Source organism: Gavialis gangeticus, unplaced genomic scaffold (genome assembly GCF_001723915.1).
Source record: "Gavialis gangeticus isolate Ggan-Ray unplaced genomic scaffold, GavGan_comp1, whole genome shotgun sequence".
Taxonomy (NCBI): Eukaryota; Metazoa; Chordata; order Crocodylia; family Gavialidae; genus Gavialis; species Gavialis gangeticus.
The window spans coordinates 46,658,376-46,663,227 of NW_017729024.1; the positions used below are offsets into that span (position 1 = coordinate 46,658,376).

The 4,852-nt window shown below is 38.2% G+C and overlaps 1 protein-coding gene across 2 annotated transcripts in view; it reads right to left on the minus strand.

Annotated features, from left to right (window-relative positions):
• PTBP3 (polypyrimidine tract binding protein 3) overlaps nt 1–4,852 on the minus strand; it is a 145,373-nt gene that overhangs the window by 135,295 nt on the left and 5,226 nt on the right. The window contains exon 1 of one of the 2 annotated variants that reach the window (XM_019517054.1): nt 4,809–4,846. The exons of the other annotated variant lie outside the window; for it this stretch is intronic. The gene's annotated coding sequence lies outside the window, so the exon portion shown is untranslated. Of the gene's footprint in view, nt 1–4,808; nt 4,847–4,852 lie in introns of those variants that run through there. 2 annotated transcript variants of the gene reach the window in all.

Here is a 4,852-nt window from a genome sequence, read left to right on the forward strand (position 1 = left end):
GAGAAAAAAAAAAAAAAAAAAGAATGATAGTGAAAAGCACACAAGTTATAGTTCAAAAGAAAAATCTGTACAAGTGGAATGAAGTCAGGAAGGGAAAGAAAGCATAACAAAAAAGGATTTTGTGATATGCATTACACACACATTAAACAGTCAAGTGGGAGTGTTACAATTAAATGCAATACACAACCGCTATATTTCTTTATTTTGCAAGAATGGAGAGTTGGGTGACTATAACAAGTATTCCACAATGACTAGTAGTCATTTGAGTTAATGTTTCCAGCCCTGGTTACACAGTTGAACTTACACAGCATTATATTCTGGGTCTACAATATGACTGGAGCCTATCCCACGTGGAGTACAACATTGTGCCCCACATCCTTGCAAAAAAGCAGAATAGCTTTGCAACATTGCGCCCTTCAGCATATGGAGGACGGATGGCACACACTTCAAGTCATTCACAGGTTTTGTTCTGTAAATAGCCTCTTAGAAGGAGGTTTGCCACCTAAAGACAAAGAACAATTTAAAACTAGTCACAAATTTGTGAAAAGGGATCTTGGTTTAAGAGCAGGGCAAGTCTGACAACTGTTACTCCTACTTCAGTGTTACATTAGTTTTGAGTCCTTGTATTTAAAAAAGGCAGTCGTGCTTTAGTTAAATGGAGAGATATTGTAGGGATTACTGAATATACCGTCTGCCCGTGCAACTGTGTAACACTTCCCTCCTTAAACAGTCAGTTATTTTGATCCCACCGCTCTTAAAATTTGTTGCTGAGTGATACTTATTTTGCCCCCCGCAACTTGTCTAAATTCCATTGTGCATGCATCACACGTGAACAAAAGTGGCGGCAAGCTGAAGCGACTTGGAGTTCTGTGATTAAGAAAATTCATCTCACAAAAGGCCTACAGACCAATAACTAGTATACAGACTAATGTGTGAGTACTCATTCTATCAGCTTTCAAAACAAAACTTAAGACAAGTGAAGTCAAATCTAGCAACCAAGGAAACTGCTGTTCCCCCCCTCAAGTTTCTCAGCTCCACAGAACAATATCAAAGATTGTTTTACACTTGAGTGTAAAACTTGATTTTCATGATTCTGAAACTGTGGGTTTTTATCTTCATGTTTTATAGAAATACTACAGCTTTGATTAAGGAAACGTGGAAAACTAAGCTTGTGAGGATACAAAATCAAAGTGAAAAATTAAAATTGTTCATATGGTAAATACTTTACTAATGTTGCATATACAAATATTTATCTCCGATACTTCAGAGGGGGACATATTTTCAGACTGTGGGAAAACAGTCATTCTACCTTAAAGAAAAAATAATGAGAATCTGATGCAGAAGTCAAGATTGAGAGAAATTATAAATATGATATTGTACGGAAACCATTTCTTGAGCTACGCTTTACAAGTACGTTAGGAGATCACGTTCTGTTTCTTTCAGGAGGACAAGCTAAAATGCCCTACCAGACTGTACATCAGTAGCTGGGGAGCTATCCTTTCAAAATTTCAAATTCTAGCAGACTGGTGCCTGGTTTCTAAGCCTGAATTTCCAAGGGAAAAAATTAACTTTAATAGCAGACTACATGAAACTATGGGTACAGATTCTACGTAATAGTCAAATGCCTGGAATAAGCTCTAAAAGAATTAAACATAGAGACTTACACTACTCTAGGCATACTTTGATTACACAATTAATACTCCCTCTATCATATCCTGATGCAATTATGGCATAAATTAACTTTTAAAGGAAAATCTAGTTAAAAATAACCGTTTGTCATAAAACCAGAAATGACTGCTACATATGAGCTCATGTGGTTGAGGTCAAGTGACATCAAAGGTGCACAACCTACAGCTCTATTTGTGTAAAAGGGAACTGTCGGCACATCGTGTTCTGCTTGATCGCACACATTTGTACTTCCATGTCCTCCACAAGTTTTTAATGAGTGAAGTTTGGTAACTTTTAGGCCAAACTGTATGGTCAATCAAGAGTTAGAAAAAAGGCATAGTTGAAAAGAGCTTCCAGGAGATGGTCATCTTTTGTTAAAGATGTTACTATTTGGTACCTGTTGGTAGGTGCCAAAATTGTTATTTAAGTCTGTTAATAGTACCCAGAACTTGATATAGATATTTTTATGCTATTTTACAATGACATCCCTACAATGATTGAGAAACAGTTTAAATGATGAATCCTCTACAAATCTAAGCAAAATGTGTGGCCAACAGAGCTTTTGGAATTGTAGTTAATGAGTAATTATTGCACCTTTAAAGGCTTGAATATTTTGTGAAGCAGAATTCAAAAGGCTTCTCAGCTGAAGCAGCTGCAGCCGGAGATTGAACGCAGCAATGGATCCAATCCAATCAGTTCATTTGTATTATTCCTGTGTTTTTCTTTTGAGTGAAATAAGAATATTTAATTGCCCTATTTATTGGTATACACAAGAAAAATAAAATCACACCATTAATTATTGTTCCTCTAAAACAAGCCACCCAATCTAAAGCAAGTGAACTACACATTTTCCCTTTCCTTCATTCATCTTGGACAATAAAAGCAGGAGTTTGCATCTATCTGGCAGACATCATAACAATGCTGCAAAGGTTAAGTTCCATACATTGTAAAAAGAACATTTACATATGAAGAAAAAAAAAGTTCTCACTTGAATTGGAACCTCAGCTATTGATATGCAGTTTAGTATAAATTCTGTCTTTAATAAACTTCAAGTTTGGGTACAGATTAGCCTTAGTATCCATAGAAATGAATCATGTGATTCCTGTACCTAAACATTCATATTAGTCACTATGAACTTATTTAAGTTTCATTTCCCTCACAATGGAAAATGTAATAAGGATATTGTTCAGAATATTTTCACAATTCAAATGTGCTATTATAAAGTTCTTACCAGCTCAAAAGTCAAATTATGTTAATATTGGATTTAATTTCAATTTTAAGGTTGTTCATTATGCATTACTTAAAGCAAGAGTTACTTTATGATATTGCTTCACTGCCAACCAATTCTGAGGACACAACCTGAGTTACCTTAAAAGAATATACTTAGTATCTACTCTCTGAAAAAGGTAGGCCTAGTTAAAGTACCTAACAACAAGGCACAATCAGTTGCAATGTAAATGTAGTCTAAATCAGTATTAACAGACCTAGTATGCTTTAGCACATAAAAATGCTACTCGACCTCATTTAAAAAATAAAAATTCACCTTTACCTTGCCAAGCTGTATTCTGTTACTGGAGACTATGGGGTGTCACCCTTTATTTTAGGGCACTAATAAACTACTATTATATGCAAAAAAAGAATGTCCCACTGGTACCAATGTAGAAGAGTTTAATATTTAACAAAAATAAAATTGTAGTCAAATGCCTACAATGTGCACATGCCATTCACTCCTTATACTAAAAAGGTCACTGTTCTATTTGTGTTCAAAAAAATTAAAAATAGCTTTTTGAGTTCTACATCCAACTCATACCTCTGCCATTTTCTCTCCTCACCTTCCTGTTGAAACATTAAAATCTCCATGAACTAAAAAGACAAACTGATTACAAAGTCATAGAAAATATAGATGAAAACAAGCCAGGAGCCATTCAGTCCAAATCTCTACTCACGGCAGAATGAAAGGAGAAGACAACTGCCTCCAAAAGGATTTGACCAAACAGGACATGAAGCTGATCTGGACCCGTTCCCATAACACCACAATAGCTTTTTTTGAAAAAGGACAGGCACAGTCCTTTCAGATGAACCCGGACCTTTAGGACTCAGAGATCTTACTACTTCCCTTGAAAGGCAAATGGAGTATAACAAGGCACGTATGGCTCAACCAACTCAGGACAGCATTTTCACTCAGCAGACACTTGAACCAGCTGAGCCACAGACCACACAAAGTGACACTGAGAAAGAGCCAGTGTTAAGCAGAACTGGAGTTTCAATGTCTTAAGCAATTCCACAATTTCAAAAACTTTTCCCATCCTGAAATGGAACAAAACATGTCAAAGTTTTCCAGAGAATCAAAATTTGGAAAAACAAATGAACAAATAAAAAAACCCTCTCTTCTCTTGTAAAATAAGAACATTTGTTACAAGCTCAGCTCTCTAAAATGTTGACACTTGAAGCAGCATTTTAAGTTCTGTGTCAAGTCAGAAAATCCCAAAACATCCTTATCAGAATGTTCCTTTCCACTGTCCAAAGTAATACAGTGCAAATGGACGTGTTCCCAAAATGTTTAACTTCTGATGAATCTGTATGTTCAACAACCAACAACCCTATTTCCAACCACTGTGTTCCCCCCCCTCACTGCTCTGCTACTACGGCTGACAGTGCCACAGCAGGAGGGGCAGGGGTACCCAGGGCAGTTCAACGCAGCGTGTTTCCTAACCTCTCTGCCATCACCCAGCTGCACTTTTTAAATTTTTTTTTACTTGCAGTTCTACAAGTGCTTTGAAACAGACAGAGCAATGGGTTAGTGCTGTGACCTCCCAGCAGCCTTCTCCAGATATTCCCCTGCCAACCGAGGAGCTGTCGCAGTCTGTTTGCCACCCCTTACCACCCAGCTAGCTGGCAATTGACATCTCCCTCTCCTGTTTCACTTCAGGCAGACCTGGCGCTCCCCCGTGGCTGACTTCCTGTTTATAGACCAGCAGGCAGCAGCAAGAGCAACCAGCAAGGGAAAAGCATTTCCAATCACCTCTTCCTATCCCAATAAGCAAGCCCCACGGGGGCTGGGGTGCGGCTGCCACTCTTTAATTCCGGGTGGGGGGGGGTGTGCTTAAATTTGGGGAACCCCACCCGTCCCCACTGCTTACAGGAGAGGCGGCAGCTGCATGAGCCCGCAGCGGGGCAGGCACCA